This window comes from Pantherophis guttatus, chromosome 3 (genome assembly GCF_059756535.1).
Source record: "Pantherophis guttatus breed Tessera chromosome 3, ASM5975653v1, whole genome shotgun sequence".
In the NCBI taxonomy this organism is placed as follows: domain Eukaryota; kingdom Metazoa; phylum Chordata; class Lepidosauria; order Squamata; family Colubridae; genus Pantherophis; species Pantherophis guttatus.
The window spans coordinates 139,730,642-139,752,578 of NC_142065.1; the positions used below are offsets into that span (position 1 = coordinate 139,730,642).

Here is a 21,937-nt window from a genome sequence, read left to right on the forward strand (position 1 = left end):
ATGGTGGAACCAGCAAATTACTCTGTAGATGAAACATTCCAGCATGGATCTTGCTTGTTGCTGTTAAAAGTTCGGTGTAACATTATATGCTTAATGTGTTCAGATACGTGTGCAAATTTACATTTAGAAAACCGATGCTAGATGTGGGATTACATGAAAGATATTTGCATTAGATAGACACACATGTAAATATTTCCCTGCCTTGCTTTTTAGAGAGGGACTACAGGGGAGGTACCTTGGGGAAAGTGTTCGGTGGAAATGTGCATCTCTGAGCTTACTAGATAAAAATTCTTCCATTCTTCCTCTCAGCAGGAGCTTTCTTTGGCTGTTGTGATGGTTCCGCCGTAAATCTTTGCCCTGAACTTTAAACGTTCTGGCAAATTGATTGAGAGCACCCTCTCCTCTAACATGATGAGAATGATTGACGACGTCAGCATCCCCCCCACCCCCATGTCTTGCCTCTTTTTTTTTTTTTTAAGGACGCATCTTTTCCTTGTGAAGCAGGATGGGGAATCTGCAGATGAGCCTTGCTCTTCGCTGTTTCTCTTGTAAGAGGCAAACACAGATCTCTGTCCGGTTGCCTTTGTCAAAGGAAGTGATTCAATATCACTGAAGTAGATTGAATGTGCTAATAAAGAGCGGCAAGTCCCAATCGCTTCTCACTGATTGTATCCCAAGCCTTTGTCCGTTTCCTAGCTTTTTCTGCCTCTAGTTTTGAGCAATTTGCAACCCAAGTCACTGGTTGTACGGACACTAGAAGCCGAGGAGAGATCCTAAAAGCAAGTCAGTGTTATTCAGATTGGAGGTAGCTCCTTTGCAGTTATCCTCTGCAGCCATTTGAGGGCCTTGGAAGTGTCCCCTTTAGGGATTAAAGTCCCAGTTCCTACTGAGAATAGTTTTCACACTAGTGAATCATGTATCTCAAGGCTAGCCTATTAAAGATTACGCTGATTAAAAAAAGAACAAGACTGATAAAAATCACTGCTTACCATTTAAAAGACGTTTCTCTCAATATGTACAGTGAGAGCAAATCGCCTGCAGTTGAATATTCCTTATGCCTATGGACAGAAAGGGTAGATCATTAAAAGCTGTGGCACCAAAACCAATATGAGGAGCCGACTGAAGATGCATTCCAGTTCTTTTTCCGCATGCATGGAATGTTGGTCATTGGGTATCCAAAACTTGTACGAAAGTTTGAACAAAAGTTTCATCAAAATATTTTACTATCTTGGAAGATTTTTCCTTCCTTATAACCTGCCTGTTTACATTTTGGAATGGAAAATTAAGGGGAGGTCCCTCCCTAGTTAACTGTGATGCTGCAAGTCTTGAGCACATTTTATTTCATTGTTTATTTTGTGTGTGTGTATGTGTGTGTGTGAGAGAGAGAGGGAGGGAGGAAGAGGGGTGTATATTTCAATGGTTCTAGTATTAAAGCTTATTAAGATAGCAACTTTGTTATGGAAGTTTACAAAATTTGAAACAGCTAGCAAAACTGAAATTAATCCATCGGTCACAGCATTAACCTCACTGCAAAACCAAGCTTTAAATCATGATTTACGATCATGCATCGGCATAAACATTAACCTGCCACATGGTAATAATTCTGATGTGAGGAATTAACAATGTTGGCACTAAAGATTAGCAGAGTCAGGCTCTGCTAATATATTATATTTATTTATTATTGGTGTGCATTTATATTTATTCATTTATTGGTATGGATTTTCTTTATTTTCTTTGTTTATTGCTATCCCATTTTTATTACTTTATAAGTAACTCTAGGCAATAACATACCTAATGCTTGTAGATCAGCTGTTTTGACTATGGTCTCAAAGCATGCATAGTGCACTTCGTAAAATGGAAGGAACGCAATGTATGTATTTATGAGTTCACTTAAGTTATTTCATTTAGATTTGCACTTTGAATATATGTTTTCCCTGACCTGTAAAATAATGGAAAAGCAAAGGGGTGGGGGTCTTTTCTATTGCTTTTTGGGGTTATTGTTGGATACCATCAATGTAGTCTTCTGTATAGTTTTTTTAAAAATAAAATTTGAGAAGGATGCACTGTTGATATGACTAGGAGTCTACTGCTAATGTTCCCTTGGAGAACATATCTGTAGTTTTACATATAAGCACCTGAATGAACAATCCTGTGGGCTAGTAAATCAGTTCTCCTGTTGACTCGGTGCGTAAGTCAATGTGCACTTTATGGCTTTCTGAAAATCTGAAAGGTTTTATACTATTGGAATTTGATAGAATCAGATTTTCTGTCCTTATTGGCTTCTGTCTTGAGACTGAAGTAGGAATGGCCAGTGAAGGTAGACAGCAGTGTGTGTTTTTCTTTCACCAAGAAATTAGTTCTGTTTCGGCACCTGTAGATCTACCTTGCCTAAAAAAACGTATTATCAATACTTTTTCAAGCCTTCCTTTTCCTCTAAATTCTGAATTTTACAGGCAAAGAATCCAAGTCATAAATCAAATGTGATGTGTGGAGAAAAATCTATCCATTGCAAAGAATTATTTTAAAATGTAATGGTGAGATTTTCATCAAGATATTATACTGGACTGCTAATTTTGAGCTAGGTTCTTGGTCTTGATCATTTGCTCTTGACGAAGGTTCCCTATCTGACCTTGATTGAATTATTTAGCATAATTTTCCTTTCAAACAATAAGATGCTTCAGTATATGGACATGCCATTGAGTTCTGGAATGTCACGTTTACACTTATAGGTCAGCATTTTATTGTAATTGTTGGCATTGGCCCACCTAGATGTTTTTATTTATATGGGCGTAGAAGGAAGGACTACCAAGTCAAAGCTATGAACATTTGCGATTGAATGTTGGTAGAAGGTGAAATCTGAATTTTGTCATGGTGCTTTTCTGGAAAAAAAAGATATTAGCTTCATATTTCAATACTTCTTGGAAGCCAATATCAGAAAATTACATGTGAATTGAAATACGTTATATGAGAGATATTTAGGTACGGGAATGAATTATAACTGTGCATGATAATTTCGATATTTTGATATGTTTGTCCTGTCCTACCTCCTTTTTGTTTCAGCTCCACCCACATTTTGAAGGGTGGACTCTAGTATACCATTTAAGGGTCAAGTATGGTTCTTGGACCAGAAACCTACTATATGTCCTTAAAATAAAATCCAGGAAGCCACTTCAATTCAAAATCCTACAATTTCTTAGCATCCAACAGATCCTTAATATAACAGTTAAGGATATTTCTCATACACACAGAGAGAGATTGTGTATGTGTGTGTGTATATATATATGTGTATATATATATATATATATATATATATATATATATATATATATATATATATATATATATATATATATATATATATATTCCCAAATATTCAAACCATCCTCCCATGTCAGGTGAAAACTACTTTGAAGGTGTCCTGTGTTCTATGCATTGATCCAATAATGTATCAGTTGGTCCTATGTTTGTCTCAGAGACCATAAAATCCTAATTCATGAAAGCATGAATACTTAAGTTCTGTGGATGTGATCTAGCAATAGATTCTCTGGAGCATTTCAGGCACTTACAAATCTGTTATGGGATGATGTTATGGCAATATCAGTCAATGTGCAAAGGATTGATTTTATCTTATAGGTGGATGATTATCAAATGCTTTCCTGGAATCTAAATGTACTATGTCCACAGCATTTCGCTGATCCACTAATTTAGTCACATTGTCAAAGAATGAAATAAGGTTTATTTGGCATGATCTGTTTTTGACTAAACCATGTTGGCTAAGGGTTATAACTTTGCTTGCTTGTAGGTGTTCCCAGATTTGTTGCTTGATTATCTTTTCCAATATCTTCCCAGGTATTGTTATCAGGCTGATTGGTCTATAATTCCCTGGATCTGGGTTTGTTTGTTTTTTTCCTTTGAAAGAAAAAAGCTATGTAGCCGTCACAAATATTTGAAGGAATATATTAAACATCAATAAAATACATCGTTTATTGGAATTATCCTAATTCTCAAGTAAATAAATACATAAATACAGCAGACTTCTGTTTGGCAATGAAATACTTAGTTATCATTGTTCTTTGATGCCATAAGAAATATTCCTATTCAAATGTATTCCCATTCAAACAACTAACCCCAATATGTTTGTTTTCTGACCAGTCAATTTCAATGGGAAGCTTAAGAACCAGAACTAACTCTCTCTGAATAAAATCACCTCATTAAAAGTAATTAATGTTGGTTGGATAGTGCTTATATTTTGGCCCGAAAAGGCAGAGTGATACAGAACTGATGATTTCATTTTCACAACTGGATACATTCAGACTCGGCTTCATAGCGCACATCAATCTGAGATGTAAATAGTCCATATAAGTGACACAGACTTGGCAAGAGAACAAAGCAGAGCCAAAATGTCAGAAGGTTTTGAATTTGTTTATGTCATTGCTATTTTGACTCTTCCAGTTTCCATTTTGGCAATGTATTGTCAAAAACCCACAATTCTAAAATCAAAAATCCACATCTGATTGACCGAAGAACAAGCAAAAGCTCTGTATAGTTGACTACTTCTGGTGTCTTGACCTTTAAGAAACAGGATTTTCAAAGCCCTGCCTGCTGAAATATTGGCCGACAGTTTAAGGCAGGGTGTAATGAATAGACGTATGCATTGAATGCATTGTATTTAATACATTGCGTTTAACACATTTTACTGAAGGGTTCTTTTGACCCCTTGTATATGTTACATTTCCTACCTTCTCTTTCTGTTGTATCTCAGCTGCACCTGACGGGAGCGATAATTCCATTCAAACTGCTGTGTGACAGTTTGGTCTCCTCCCCACATCTATCCCCACACTAGCTTTCTTTTGAATGGACACGATTGTAGTGCTCTTTCCTTTCTGTATCATGTGGCATATGTAAGAGCTGATTCCACACAGAGATCAGCCAAGCAGTCCTCCAGAATGTATTCCCATCACCCCCCCTGCTGCTATACTCTTCTTAGGTTGGGGTGGGGAGAGCTTTAAGGGTGGCATTTTATAAAGGAAGAAAACATCCCATCTCTCATTGTAGACACTGCACTTCTGTTACTGATGTCATTGAAAATAGTGTGAGATCCACACTGGTATTAGGAACTCAACAATATACAAAGTTGTTGAATGAACATCAAACGATCAAATAATTCTGCTTTCCAACCCATCCAAAATGAATTCACTCTAAGTGACTTTGCCAATGTCTCCTCTAACTGATCATTTATGGTGCCTTTATGGTGACAGTTCTCCATTCCCTTTTCTCTCTATCCTAGAATCTTTCTCTTCTTAGCAAGATCTCCAAATGGTTTCTCCTCATGGTGAAATTCCAGCTCTCCAGCCAACATTGTTTCAGTCCCCAGTCATGACTCTGATATTCCTCTCATAAAGCCTTGTGCTTTCTTTCCTTCATTTCCTGCTTATGAGTAAACTTTCAGCCAATTCCTCTCTTGCTGTCTCCTGCTTGTTCCTCCATCTCCCCCCCTTTTTTTTTTTCTTGCCGCGCTGAGGGCAGAGGGAATGTCCTTGAAGGGCAGGAAGGTGTGCAAAGGCCTGCCTAGCCTCAACTACCACTTGCTTTTGGAGAAGAACACCTCTGAATTCAGGAGGACTCCCAAATTTTGTACCAGTGCCACCTTATTTAAAGCCAATGATGAAAGGTTACCAATACCAGACGGTCCAAACACCAGAAACAACTCAATCTTACCAGACAGTGAAACAGAATAGTCACATCATTATTTAGGTGAACTATAAAGTTGAGTATCATTGGCATACTGGTGAAACCTCACCCAAACTGTCAGATGAGTTTACCTAGTGGCCTCATGTATATGAACATGAGAGGGAGAAGAATCAAGGTGTGGACTGGAGCTCCCTACTCCTATCAAGATTGACTGGAACTAGTCCAGAGGAGAATAAGAACCAACACAGCACAATGCTACACACCCATAACTCCCAGTGCCAGTTCAGAACGATACCATAATTGATGGTATTGAAAGCTGCTGAGATGTCAAGAAGAGATTAGATGGATGCAATAATCCAACCCCGCTCCCACCAGAGTCCTCCAAGAGTTTGATCAATGGCATTTCCACTCCATATCCTGGCCTGAAGCCTGACTGAAAGGAGTCCAGTTAATCTATTTTATCAGTGTCCTTTTGAAGCTATAGCAGAACCATTTTCTCCATCACCTTCCTTAAAAAGGGAAGGTTGGAAATGGGACAAAAACTGTCCAGACTTTTTGGGTCAAGTGATGATCCTTGAGAAGTGAGCAAACCAATATCTCATTAAGAGCTGACAGAATCATCCCTTCCATCAAGAAAGAATCAATCACTGCTTGAACCCAATCATATCCTTGCATCCTTCCATCTGGCTGTAGAGCTTAACCATTTGGCCATTCTTTGTCTTGTTTCCAAGAGGCCAGTTCACCATTCCACCGTCCATGCACATACTGTATATATGAATGGAATCAGTGTAAAGATTTTGTGTGCATTGTTTAACGCCAGAAATTCCCCCCCAAGTCAATCTGACCTGTTGTACTTAGCACAATCTACTTTTTCTACAGCTTATAACCTCTTAGAATATGCTGATCTGACTTTCCTTGTGTTCTGCTTGGTTTGATGGAATTGTATATAAACTCATCTCCTAAAGTGTGTAGGAGAGGACAGTACAGTTTAGACTCTGTGACTTGGAGGTGCTTATGGACTAGAGCACATATCATATCTTTTAAATAATATGCTGAAGATGAGATGGGGAAAGTGTCATGTAGACAGGAGATCAATTTTGAACTTCAAGATTTTGCAGATCCACTGAAAATTACAAATGAAGGAAGATTCTCAGTTTTTTCAGTGTGTCAGTACAATAACCTTTCTCCTGATTTCTTCTATTTTTTTTTTAAATTTGATTTATATGCCGCCCTTCTCCGGAGACTCAGGGTGGCTTACAATGCGCTAAGCAATAGCCTTCATACTTTTGTATATTTTATACAAAGTCAGCTTATTGCCCCCACAAACTGGGTCCTCATTTTACCTACCTTAGAAAGGATGGAAGGCTGAGTCAACCTTGAGCCTGGTGAGATTCGAACTTACAGTAATGACAGACAGCTGGTGTTAATCACAATGCTTTTAGTCTGCTGAGCCACCAGGCCCTTGACAAGTCAGCTGGAAACTTTTGTTCTATCAGAGACTTTCACATTGGCATGATAGAGTCATAAGGAAGAGGGTAAACAGCGATCAAACCTCACTCACTCACTAGCATTGATGATGTTACCTAGTCAGGTAATGAAACATCTGCAAACAAACAAGCAAGATCAGAGGGTACCCGTGACTACACAGATCAACCCTAAATTGGAAGATATATTCTCTTCTATTAAAGTCATAGGGATCCTGGGTATATGTACAATACTTTTGTTCCGTAGATCGTGTGTGGATTTGTAGAGCTTAGTTATTGCAATGAAAACTGAAGACCATCAAACTCCAAAAGTCAATTTTTTTTTCAAGTTTCTGCTCTGTTGATAGAGGCTCAGCCACAGCTCTGAGTATTACTAGCCCTGCTGGTTATTCCCCTTTTCATTTTCTCACTGATTAGCAAACTGAGGAAAATAACACATACACACAAAATATATCCCAAAATTTAAAAGCCCATTCTGAATTTCGGTCTGTCCTGCATGTACAATGACGTAAAGCGACTTTTCTAATCATGTTTGAAACCCTGGCTATGAATGAGAGTTTTGAACGCTCAGTGTTTTTTATCCACTTCCTCTTCTTGATTTCAGTCCAGACCACTATGAAAATCCTCAGGATTATGAGAAAAAATCATTCTCATCAGTAAGAAAAATCCATCATAGAGCTAGTTAATCTTTTAACCAATGCCATAATCTAGTCTTAATCCAATTTCTCAAACTTCTCTTTGGAAATGAGGCACACCGCTATTGTTGCTCCATCTGTGAATATCTTTGCCTGGGAGGTTATTTAAAATATTAGTAGTAGTAATAATGATGACAAAAATCACCATCAATGAATTGCAAAAGGCAGCTTTACTCTGAACAGTTTACATCCATGACAGTCCCCAGAGGCAGCAGAAGAGAAGAGAAAGAACTGGAGAAAAATCACAACATACAAAGGCTTGCAAACGACTGTGGCAAAAGAAAGCAAAAATACTACCAATAGTAATAGATGCCTTGGCTGCAATTCCAAAACATCTAAAGCACCACTTGATCCCAAAACATCTGGAGCAGCAAAGCATTGGCATGGACAAAATCACCATCCGTCAAATGCAAAAGGCAGCTTCACTTGGAACAGTTTACATCCTGCGACAATACCTTCAACATCATCCAACAACATCTGGCTATCCCAGGTCCTTGGGAAGGACTTGATAGGTAGATAAAAAAATACCAAATCCAGTCTAAACATCTGGCTGATTGTGTGACCAATCATTATAATAAATCACCATGACAGGACACAGTTCCATATCCCAAATACTGTATGCTCATTGGCTATATATCTTCCATCTGTTCAAGCTCGGATCCTTGCCAACTTGTTGTGTTTCAAACCAATCCATTTAATGATGCCCTTGCCTTTGGCAATATGGGGAGGCATTTATGGATTAATTAGGCTGCCATGCCAGAATGAATATTATAGTCAAAATGTAATATTAGATTTTATTTTAAATATAAAATATGCATCCTAGCTCTTCAAATGTTGTCTTACACTGTATGTGCACATGATGTGCACTCATGTACACACACACACACACACAAAGACCCAAAGAGAATGGGTAACAAGAACTGTTCATAAATGCACTAGTGGTGCTTGTTTAGCATCTTTGAATTGCTCCCTGCTAAAGTGATTCCTTTATCTCCTTATAACGTTTACAATGGTGTGCGAGATAATAGATAGCAAATCTGTTCTGCATTTCCATTTGTTTTGACTAACTGTGGTGTCAAATCAGGAATAGGTTAGAGAAAGGCTCAGTTCAATGAAAGAAGACTGCAGATTACTAGAGGAATGAAAAGTCGAGAGGTGGTTTTTTTCTGTTATAACTTGAATGGGTTGTATTCATTATGGCTTAGCCTCAGCAACAAACAATTCCACTTCTACCATTTGGAGAATCCTCATTTTCTCGCTCTTAAGATCTCCAGGCTCCTAAACTCTGCTAATGAGGACTGGGGAATTTTGAGGAACAGAATGGGTATGCTGGGGAAGACTGTGGCAGGTCAACAGGTCATTAAACCTGGCCTTAGAGCAAAGCCAGTCCCCCCATTTATAAAAAAGCAATTTCCATTGGCTTAACTTCTCTATACTATATACTGTACTGTCTTAATTTTCTGCCCATAGACTCCAAAGGATCAGGACCCATAGAATCAGAGGTGGGTTTCAGCAGGTTCTGACCAGTTCTGGAGAACCGGTAGTGGAAATTTTGAGTAGTTCAGAGAACCGGTAAATATCACCTCTGACTGCCACTGCCCCCATCTATTCTCTGCCTCCCGAGTCCCAGCTGATCAGGAGAAAATGAGGATTTTGCAGTAATCTTCCCCTGGAGTAGGGTGGGAGTAGAGATTTTACGGTATCCTTCGTCTGCCACACCCACCAAGCCATGCCCACCAAGCCATGCCATGCCCACCAAGCCACGCCCACAGAACCGGTAATAAAAAAAATTGAAACCCACCACTGCATAGAATCAATTGCATTCTAATTTAATGAGAGGTATAACACCAGAAAATGGTATGTCAGAAAGGGTAGCATTAGGCTGGAAACGCAGACACCAGGGGTGAAATCAAGCAGGTTCTAACAGGTTCTGGAGAACCAGTAGCGGAAATTTTGAGTAGTTCAGAGAATTGGCAAATAACACCTCTGGCTGGCCCCAGAGTGGGGTGGGAATGGGGATTTTGCAATATCCTTCCCCTGCCATGCCCATGAAACCACGCCCACAGAACCAGTAGGAAAAATTTTTGAATTTCATCCCTGATAGACACACCCACAAATGACATGGGGCGTGCACTTGGCAATTCCAATCACAGATCAGAAGAGAAATCTGGTTGTTTTTTAAAAGGAAGTTAATAATGGTGTAAATTCTCTGTGTTGTGAACTGATCAAGATGATGGAAGCTGGCATTCTGAGATGATCCCGCCTCCAGTGAGCATTCAAAGCGGTCAGAGATTCTGCTCTTGCCAGGCTCTTCAAAAGATCTCAGGCATCTATCTCTCCACTGCTTTTCGGTATCTTTTTGAGCAGAGGAAAAAGGCAGCTGACAGCTTTATCCAAAATATGGTTACCTGGGAAGTAAACCCCACTGAGTTTGCATTTCCAAGTATACTTATTAGGAAATAAGATACACTGAACTCGGTGGGATTTGGCTGTAGATAAAGTTCCGGCAGCTGGAAGTTGTAGTCCCACTACTGCTTTCAAGCCTGTTATCCCTGAGCCAAGAAAAAAAAATCAGGAGTATCACAAATGAAAACAAAATGAATGAAAGTTAAAAAAAAGAAAGAAAGAAAGAAATATACCTGTAGTTGTTAGGTATGTTTATGTTTGCTAGCCTTTGCATCCAGAGGTGGGTTTCAGCAGGTTTGGATCAGTTCTGGAGAAACGGTAGTGGAAATTTTGAGTAGTTCAGAGAACTGGTAAATAGCACCTCTGCAGTAACCTTCCCCTGGACTGGGGAGGGAATGGAGATTTTACAGTATCTGTTGTGGCCCGTCAGCGGCCTGTGCAGCTAGTAACTGATTCTGACAGCGAGGAGGCTGGTGTGGTGCTGCACCAGCAACCTGTTCAGCTGGCACTCGAGTAAGACAATGTGGAGGCTGGAGAAGATGTGGTGCCAGAGGCGGGGATTCAGCCAGGGCCTTCAGAACCTCCAGAAGCTCCCTTATGTGAAGATGATGAAGAGGAGGAGCCTCTTCTTGATGCATGGGCGCGCAGAGCTGCCAAAAGGCAGGAGTGGCTCCTCAGGAGGAGGTCTCCTTGAGAGTAAGGCTTGGGGCTAATTGGCCACTCCCTTAGCCTATTTAAGGAGGAACATCGACTGAAGCAATTTGCAAGGAACAACTTTGTTCACATACCTTCGTGTCTTGTCTTGCTTATCTTATCAGCTTCCTGCTGATGCAATGCTTCTGGGCATTCTGCCAACCACAGTAAGCTTTTAGTATTATTCTTTGAATTCTTGGCGGCTGTTAATGCAGTTAATTAAAAAACTGGTTGTTGTAAAAAAACTGGTTTATTTAGTAAACTAAGGTTTGAATGGACTTTGTATGTGCTGCATTCTTTGGGGTCCATAGCTGGGGCAGAACAGTATCCTTCCTCTGCCATGCCCACCAAGCCATGCCACACCCACCAAGCCATGCCCACAGAACCGATAGTAAAAAAAATTGAATCCCACACTGTTTGCATCTGTATATGCTTGCTAAAATTATGGAAATAGCATTAAAACTGCGGGGTGAGAAGAGTGACAAAAGGCAAAGCCCAATTGTTAAATATCTCATGGCCAGAAACTCAGGCTTCAACCTAAGGTGCACATTTTGTTAGGAGCAACTCCCTTTAAGCTCACTGGGGCTTTTCCTCGATGTGCGTGAGATTATGCTGTAGACAAAATGCCAAAAATTAGTCCCATGCTAAATACGCTTACTGAGAATTATGATCAGTGAAGCATCCTTCAGGTTAAATGTTCGGAGGGTTGCAGTGCTAAGTAAAATTTAACATTATTTACTTTCAGATAAACCCTATTAATCTTTAGTGGAGTTGCGGCTTTTCAGGAGATGCATATAGGATTTAAAGTTTTACTGCTTGCAGTGGGAAAGAACAGTGGTGGGCCACAGCCTGCAAACAGAATCTGAACTTAGCAAGGTCCTCTTGTTCTTCTGTTAATGCAGGTAGATATTGAAAATACAATATATCATAAGTGGTTGCTTAATGACAGCTTTAATCTCCATGGAAAATATATATATATCTGGGCGTAACCTTGAACAAACTCAGACATTTTGGAGTCAGGTAGCACCTAAATTTTATATATATATAAAAAAAAAACCCTCAAAGGAACACATAATATTATAAGGCTGTGCTGAAAGCTGTTAATCAATGAGTCCAAGGCCAACTACTGCAGAAAAAAAAAAGATTAAAACCTATGCTAGCAGCAAATGCACATTGTAGAACGTTAGCACCCACCCCTCTCCTAGAAGAATGAAATATTTTAGGAAATATTAAAAAGGCAGAAGGTTATATTTCCCTAAAGGAGAAATGAAGAAACATGCTCTTGGAAAGCCCCCACCTTTCTTAATAGCCCCCAGCAGATATTTTGTGTCCAATGAGAAAGATTGGGCCAGCCTATCTACAAAACAAAACACCGTCAGCTCCAGGGGGATGGGATTAAGACTTGACCCTTCAGGACCTAATAGGATTAACCCACTATCAAGCATCACCCTCCAAACTTAGCTCAGAAAACCTACAGAGCCAGCTATGACTCCTACAACAGCCAATAGAGTACATGTTCTTGCACAGGAACAGGAAGTTCAAGTGCAAAGCCCAAGAGAAGGTAAAAATACCCCCACTCTCAACTCCATGTGGTCAGCTACCCAGAATCACACGCCCTTGGTGGTTCTGCATCATCAATAAATGGACCCTCTTTCCAATCAGCCTCCAGCCTCCATTTTGTCTCCAATCCCTTTCTCCCAGATTGGAACTGGATCTGGATATTTCTTCCAACAACATGCTCGGTCTACCTTTTGCATACCAAACCCAAGTAAACCATTTGCCTTATTTTGCCTATTGGAAAGGATTGATGTTCTTTTTTAGAACACTAATGGCTGGGTCACTAGAAAAATTTGGGAAAGGTTTTAGGACTGATGTTGAGCATGTTGCATCCGATGCAGTGGCCTGTGATCCATGAAAGATTATATATTGGTTATTCATTTTATCCCCAAATTTTTATCTTGATCCTAGCATGTATGTTTCTGCATCCCTAGAACTTAAGGATGTAACCAGATGTATGTATGTTTAGATTTTTTTAGCATTCAAAATAAAGCATGTGCTTTCTTTTTCCTTCTGAAGCAAGTACAGGATTGCACAGTTATCAAGAGCTGTCCACCTCTGCTTTGCTGAAAATTGTATCATCGAAAGATTGCAGCAAAAGACTAGAGTTTTTCATAACATACTTCAGATACCATTGGCTGGTATCTGAAGCCATGTTATGGCAGAACAAATCAAGAGGCCAGTAGCTGTAGGAGGAGCTTTGAGGAATGGTGGGACTGCTTAGGTCAGAATCCCATTGATTCAAATGGGGTTCGCTTCTTTGAAGCAATGGACCAATCTGCCCAAGGCTAATTTTAATCAATTTCTTTCATTTCTAATCGTAAGTTTATTCAGTCTTTTTTCTTCATATGGGGCATTTGGTTAAAAGACCTGCATGAGAATTGACGTCCCTTTGCATGCACTTTTCTTACGTGCAAATTTGTGTATTAATTAATTTCTTTAATTGTTAAAATGCGCAATTGCACTATGATACGAGTATCAGCAAAATGCAGTTTGGCTAAGCATGCATGAGAACATGAACTGAACAAATTGCCTTCTCTATTCAGCATAGAGACATATAGCTAAATTAAATAATGTACCATATATAATGATCACATAATTGTTATTTCGAATATGTATAATTAACAATCCAGGATTGAATGTTCAGGCAGGGATCTTTGATGGAGGAGGCAGGAACAGTATTAATATTTCAAAAGTTCAAATATTTGAAGGTCTGTTCATTCCAAAGCCAGTTTCAAGATAATAACTGATCAAGAAGAGTTATTAAGAATAACTGATCAAGAAGAGGCTTTGGAGGTTCCTAACACCAGTTGGTATCTTTTGTTGCTATTAAATGAACAACGCAGAAGAGGAACATGTTCGTATTTAACTTGTGGCATATTGTAACCCTTAAAATCATGAAAGAGAGCTGTAGATTAAACAGAGGTAATATTCAAGATTTTATACGAGACCTGACTTTATAATTTCCAGATTGAAGTGGTGTATTTTATCCATAAATATAGAGCAACTTTCACTGAAATAATTTGTGCATCATTGGTATGTGTGTGTTGCAGATATCTATTTCCTTTTACAGGTTTAATAAATTCACACATACAGTATATCTGCACACAGTTCAGTAAAATGCAGTCGTAAAAGAAGGAGCCTAGGTCTCACTGTGACATTTGTCTCTGCCTTTGAAATTCTGAACATCTTAGGTGAACAACATTTTTGGCCATCTACGCAATGATGACTCTTAGGAACCACATAGATATATTTTCTCCATGACAGCCTGCTCTCAAACTGGTCCTTCGGATTTTCCAGCAGTGTATCTGTGGACTGCATTTTTAATATATTACTTTTTATATTTTACATCATTAAAATTGTATGCAGTGGTGGAATTCACATTTTTTTTACAACCGGTTCTGTGGGCGTGGCTTGGTGGGCGTGGTGTGGCTTGGTGGGCATGGCAAGGGAAGGATACTGCAAAATCTCCATTCCCACTCCACTCCAGGGGAAGGATACTGCAAAATCCCCATTCCCTCCCCACTCCTGGGGGAAGGATATTGCAAAATCCCCATTCCCACCCCACTCTGGGGCCAGCCAGAGGTGGTATTTGCCGGTTCTCTGAACTACTCAAAATTTCCGCTATCAGTTCTCCAGAACCTGTCAGAGCCTGCTGAATTTCACCCCCGATTGTATGTATATATAATTGTTTAGTATGACTGCTGGTAGAGTGACAGATTTGACTTCCACTTCTTCTCCTTGCATTTTATAGATGCCTTCGACATATCAGAAGTTTAACACTTCTGGAGAGCTAGTGAGGTGTAGTGATGAAAGTGTTAGCCTAGAAACAAGATACTGTGAGTTCAAGGCCTCCCTTAAGCATGAAAGCCTAGAGTCAATTTCATGTAAACTGGGTGGCTGTACAAATTAGATAGATAGATAGATAGATAGATAGATAGATAGATAGATAGATAGATAGATAGATAGATAGATAGATAGATAGATAGATGGATGGATGGATAGAGGGATGGAGGGAGGGATGGAGGGATGGAGGGATGGAGGGATGGATGGAGCGATGGAGGGATGATGGGATGGATGGGATAAATGACAGATAGATGATAGATAGACAGACAGACAGACAGACGGATGGACGGATGGAGGGAAGGAGGGATGGATGGAGCAATGGAGGGATGATGGGATGGATGGGATAAATGACAGATAGATGATAGAAAGATAGATAGATAGATAGATAGATAGATAGATAGATAGATAGATAGATAGAAAGAATAATGATAAATAGATAGATAGATAGATAGATAGATAGATAGATAGATAGATAGATAGATAGATAGATAGATAGCAGTAGTGGGTTGCTCCCGGTTCGCACTGGTTCACAAGAACCGGTAGCAAAAAAATTTAGTAGTTTGGAGAACCGGTAATACCATTGGCTGGCCACGCCCCCGAACCAGTCCCCAGCCCAGTCGCCACTTGTTTACCCCGCCTACCTCATCAGAGGCTTTTTAAAAAAACTTTTAAAAGCATTTTTTCTACAACCTCTTCGGCTGAAAAAATGCTTTTAAAAGTTTTTTAAAAAGCCTCTGATGGTCACGTGGCTCATCTGGGATCTTCAGAGGCTTCTGAAAACATTTTTTTCTGCAACCTCTCCAGCCGAGGAGGTTGTAGGGAAAAAAATCCCTTTAAAAGCCTCTGGCAATCCCAGATGATTTGCCTGATCATCAGAGGCTTCTAAAAGCATTTTTTTCTGCAACCTATTAAGGTTGTAGAAATAATGCTTGTAAAAGTAAAAAAAAAAAAAAAAAGTTGGCCATGCCCACCCAGTCACATTACCCCCCAAGCCACACCCACAAAATAAGCCATGCCCACAGAATCGGTAGTAAAAAAATTTAGAACCCACCCCTGATAGATAGATAGATAGATAGATAGATAGATAGATAGATAGATAGATAGATAGAAAGAAAGAAAGAAAGAAAGATATTATAAATGACAGATAGATAGATGATAGATGATAGATAGATAGATGATGGGTGGACAGATGGACAGACAGACAGACAAAAGTTGGCTATCGGTAGGTGACTTTGGGCCAGTCAGCCCAACTAACTTCATAGGTTTGTTGTGGAGAAAAAAATAGGAGGCAGGAATATTATCTATTAGGTATGTTTTATCCTTTGAGTTGAGTTGAAAGTTATCTATCATCTATCTGACTGTCCATTTGTCCTTCTCTCCCTCCCTCCCTCCCTCCCCCCCCATCCATCCATCCATCAGATAAAGCTCTAATAATAACAGCTATTTTATTTAATTTCTTAGTGAAAACTGGTGAAAAAATATGGCACCTTTATTTAGTGTCTAATTTTTTTAGTGTCTAAGTGTCTAATAATTTAGTGTCTTGTCAGATTTTGGTGGTACAGTCTTAAACTCTCTTAGTTTGAGAGTTTAGGAAGGCATTGGCTTGAATCTTGTTGCCCATTTTTCCAAGGGATTTGGGAATCAGGCATTGAGGGCAATGGGGAATAATAATTGTTTTGGAATAATGCATAGTTTTGTACCATGAATCCCTTATTCTCCAATTCTTGTTATTTATGATTCAGTTTGGATAACATTATCCATACCTAAAAGCTCAGAGAGTGAATGATTTTGATATTCGAGGCTGTCCTACTTGAATGCCTTGGAGAATGGAGAAAGTAATTTTTTGCCATTTATCAATTCTAATCCTAGTTGAGCTTCTGCAAATCGTAGCTGATTGCAATTAACTTCAAAAGAAATTTGCTATGATGTCTCAGCACAACATTCTTGCCTGGCATATTTTGTTCTGGCTGCCAACAGCACTGAAGAAAAAAAATATATAAGTGAAGAAATATCTGCTACTATAACAATTCAGATTAATTTGAGCAGAATTAACTACAGGTAGTCCTCGACTTATGACCACAATCAAGCCCAAAATGTATGCTGGTAAGTGAGAAATGTGTTAGTGAGCTTTGCCCCCTCTTACGACTTTCCTTGCCACATTTGTTAAGTGAATCACTGCAGTTGTTAAGTTAGTAACACGGTTGTTAAATGAATCTGGTTTCTCCATTGACTTTGCTTGTCAGGAGGTTGCAAAAGGGGATCACGTCACTCAGGGACACTGCAACTGTCATAAATGTGAGTCAGTTGCCAAGCATCCAAATTTTAATCACGTGACTATGGGGATATTGCAACGGTCATAAGTGTGAAAAATCATCAGTGCCGTTGTAACTTCAAACGGTCACTAAATGAATTGTTGTAAGTCAAGGACTACCTATACAAGGTAGTAATACTACATTCTCCAAGGAGGGCCATAGATGCTTGGGAGCCTACATCTCGTTTTCTTTCTTAACAGCATGAATGCAGCTTACACTGACTGGGAATTATTACTGAAATTCAACTCACCTCAGCCAGTTTGAGGAAAGCTATTGTAAGAGATGAGATTCTACATTTGCATAGTGTTCCTACTATCCATAATAGGGGTATAAATTGGCCTTTTTACCATCAGGTTTTTAAAATAAGGGAGAGGGGAGTTAAGGCATTAAAGCTGATCACAAAAGAGGGAACAGAAAGCAATAGTTTGGCAAAATATGACTGAAACAGGAATATTAGGAATTGCTAATTTAAAGCTAGGTGCACCCAAGGAAAGTGGGGGGTGGGGAGAGAAATTCCATGAAATCGTCGTTATGTTTCTTTTGGATGAGGATTTTAAACATAACGTTTGAGCACAGAATTCTTTTGTGGAGATCCACTCATCCACACACTCCATTTTTGACCCTCTCCTTTAAAAAAAAATCTCTCTTGTTTCTTTCCACACCAAAAAATATTAAAGTAGAAAAGTATGGAACAGCTGCACAATAGTGTCTTTTTTTTTTTTTATTGGTGACACCAGAGGCATCGGTTTAGGAACAGGCTTTCAGGCTTTCAGAAAGAAGAAGGAATGGATATATTAAAGATAGCTCGAAGCTACAATCCTCTCTTTGACTAAGGCTCATCAAACTCCATTGGACACAATTCTTTCTGAGTGGTTGCACGTAGGATTGGAGGATAGATCATATTGTTGACTGAGTGCGGAAGAATTGGAACTACAACCTCAGGCAGAACTTGACATGTGTGCAAAATGGACTTCAAAATGCCAAGCAGAGTTAGTATTATTGGAATAATCTTAAATGCTTTTTTTTTTTAAAAAAAATGGAATAACCAAAATGTGCTACAGAAGGCGAGCACTCTTGAAAGCTTCGTAAAGGCAATGATCTAAGGAGGAGGCACACTTCACTACTACTGTTGATGAGGAAAGAGATAATTAGATTGTGTTTCTGCTTTTTGAACATTAGCAGCCAGCTTCTGCCAAAGGCTACCAAGCCACGATATCACCAAGCAGCAAGTGACAGGAATAGTCTATCTGAGCAACAAGGCCTTGGCAGTTAAAATTTTTATGCAGCCACCATTCACATCTCATGCCTTAACTTTTGCTGCCCAAAAGGCGTATCCAAGGACAGCGGCTTTGAAGTATGTCTAAAGAATTCTTCCCCCCCCCCCCCCGTTTCCTTTCCTTTCCCACAAATCTCTTTTTCAAAATGCAGCTTGACCCCACATGCCACAATCTGAGACTTTGGCCTGACTAGATTATTGTAGCATTGTTTATAATGCTATTCTGCCTGTAGAATATTTATAACACTTTTTTAAAAAAACAAAACCTGACCAGGTTTACACATAAGAACCAAAAACAATAAAGGCTGCAGCAGATTGTAAGTAATCATCTCTGATCCCTTAGAAGATATATTTTTTATTTGTTCTATTCGGGCTTTTCTAATTTTGTATTCTTTTCTTTTCCGTGCCAAAGGAATATAGTTTCAGAATGGTAGCATTGTTCATCTCTAATGCCTGTCATTGCAAGAAACTTTATTTTCTGTAAAGTTTAACTGGGAAAGAAAGAGAATGAAATGTTGTAGTTCAACATTATTTAATAATTTTAGCACAGGATACAAACGTACTCTATCCCAATTCACCTGGCAGTTTTGTATGTCTCTTGTAAAAATTCTATGTATATATCTCCTAAGGCCATTTAAAGAAGCTCATCTAAGCCAATTCCATCCTTCTATAGTATTGGCATCTAAAATTACAGGATCGGGTTTAACGAGTGTCCTATATGTGAAGAAGCTTCATTCTAAATACCTGGAAATCCTGTTTCTATTATTTCCATAATAAGAGTTTTTACATAAAGGATCATTTTAGTGAGTTTAAAAAATAAATATGCATGTTTTCAGATTTTAAATCAGCTGGCAAACATATTTTTAATGAAGAATGTAAAATAGCTGAATAGCACAGAATGATAGGAGTTAAAGGGAAATGCTCCATATGAAATAATAGGAAGCTTCTGTAAACCAAGATCAATAATTATGAAACTGCACTGCTTAAGGGCCAGTTTGAAGCAATCTTGGCAAGCTTTGGCCCTGTATTGGTTATCAGGCTATATAGTAGGATGCTAGGATCAAAAAATTGAAGGCTGTAGAGTAGATACAAAACCTCTTGTACAGAGGTGGGTTTCAGCAGGTTCCGAACAGTTCTGGAGAACTGGTAGCAGAAATTTTAAGTAGTTCGGAGAACCGGTAGTAAAAATTCTGACTGGCCCCACCCCCATCTATTCTCTACCTCCTAAGTCCCAGCTGATTGGAGGAAATGGGGATTTTGCAGTAACCTTCCCCTGGATTGGGGAGAGAATGGAGATTTTACAGTATCCTTCCCATGCTACACCCACCAAGCCACGCCCACCAAGCTATGCCATGCCCACAAGCCACACCCACAGAACCATTAGTAAAAAAATTTGAAACCCACCACTGGGTCTTGTCCCAGAAGTCATCTGAGTCTTTACGCCAATGCTGTTTCCACTATTTATCTTTCAGGATTACTATCTCTAGGGTAACACCTCTAATCCCAGTGTCTGAGAGATCTAAAGAGTTGTGTTAAAAAGTCAACATGCCAAAATTTGAAATAAATGTTGTAGAATTTCTTCTGGCTATGTCAGATTAGACTATAACTAGAGGATTCTTTTCTGCCTCTTTGGGAAATAAATCATTTTCACATTTTATCCATTTTTATTGTTTAAAAAATAGTTTTAAAATGCAGTAGTTTAAACAATAAGGCACAAACATTCAATAATGAAGAAGATAAATTACAGAACTACCCAGATCACAGCAAATCCAGGAAGGAAGGAAGGAAGGAAGGAAGGAAGGAAGGAAGGAAGGAAGGAAGGAAGGAAGGAAGGAAGGAAGGAAGGAAGGAAGGAAGGAAGGAAGGAAGGAAGGAAGGATAAAAGCTGTGATTTTTTTATTTTTTTTTTAGGAGGAAAACAGAATTGGAGCCAATAAGACTTGGTGGTCCCTTAAAACAGAAATAAAGTCCTACCGTAGTATAAATTTGTGACCAAATATGTTATTTATTTCTATAGAGATAGGTAGAGATCAGGAGGTTGACTATAGAAATAGTGGGTTTCTGAAGCAAAGGCCCCTCTTTTTCCTTTTAAAACATTGTATCAGAGGATGCTGGAGAGATGGAAAATCTTCCTTTTCTCCTGCTTTGCTCTACAAATTTATGTTCAGTTCTTCCTTTCATTGTTTGAAGGATCAATGTTTCCCATTTCTAGGGCACGGAAGAGAAAGCCTAGTTTGACCCTTTAAATCGGGGTCTCCAAACTTTTCAGACTAAGGGCCACTTTGGATATTTTGCAAACATTCAAAGGAAAACATTCGGGGTCAAAATTTAATTGAACGAATGTGTTTTATTTTGCTCAAAATTCACAACAACCGCAAAAAACAAATTTGACAACTACAAAGTAACAATGCTTTGTTTTTTTTGGGGGGGGGAGGGACAAATGATATAAGAAAAATGTCAAACATTAGCAAGCATAAAAACAGAGATAAATTATGCTGGATCAGGCCAGGGCCCAGCCAGTCCAGATCTCTCCTCCCCCCACCACCACTCTCAGGTAGACCCTCTAACTGGCTTTCTCTTCCTTGTCTGACCAACCCTGAGTCAGTTCAGACAATGTTTCTTTGGGGGGGGGTTGATCCAATGGATCAAATTTTTAAGATGGTTCCCCTTCCTTGTCCAACAACCTTCAGCTGGCTTGCAAACTTCCCCCCATTGGAAAAATTGAGGGAATCCTACCTTCATTTCCATATTTCTTTCCCTGTGCTGTTTGGAAAGGATTGGAACACAGAACATTGGAGGAGCTGGCAGGCTGAAAGGAACTTCCAGAGGGCTGGGTGTAGCCTGTGGTTCATAATTTGTGGACTCTTGCTGTAAATGATACAGAGCCATATCTCGCTCCTATATATTGATATGGGTAAAATTCACTTAACAAATGTCTCGCTTAGCAACAGAAATTCTGTGCTCAAAAATTGTGTGCAATGTTGTAAATCGAGGACTACCTGTATTGGTGCAGCCGCTATTGTTAAATCATTATTCTTCCCCAAACACTTAGATAACTTTGGCTGATCCCTTATATTTAAGCAGCCCGGAATTTCTTGGTGTCTGCCATTCCAACATGAACATAGCCAGAACCAGTTTAAATGGGGGTTTTGTATTGGCTGGGAGGGAATAGAGATCAGGAGGGTGATTTTTTTCCTATCTATTCTTTAAGTAGAACCCTCTTTTAAATTGGCAGCAGTGACAGAGGCAAGGAAGAGAGAGGTGAGGGGACTTCACTGTCCCAGGGCCCCACAACACCGATTCAGCCTAGCTGCTTAAATATGCTCTGCCTGACCGTAGATCATCCTCTGCAAGCATATCAGAACGTCTCCTTCTTCCTAGCAACTGGTTGAAATTTCATCAGGCCGATTAGCACAAGTCGCCGTTTGCTTGCTGGATGTTGTTGTCAGAAGCACACAGAGTTATAAAGCACAACCT

General features: G+C 39.3%; 1 protein-coding gene across 2 annotated transcripts in view; it reads left to right on the plus strand.

Annotated features, from left to right (window-relative positions):
• The window catches only part of LOC117662488 (cadherin-6), a 195,009-nt gene that overhangs the window by 2,277 nt on the left and 170,795 nt on the right, over window positions 1–21,937 (plus strand). The gene's annotated exons all lie outside the window — the stretch shown is intronic.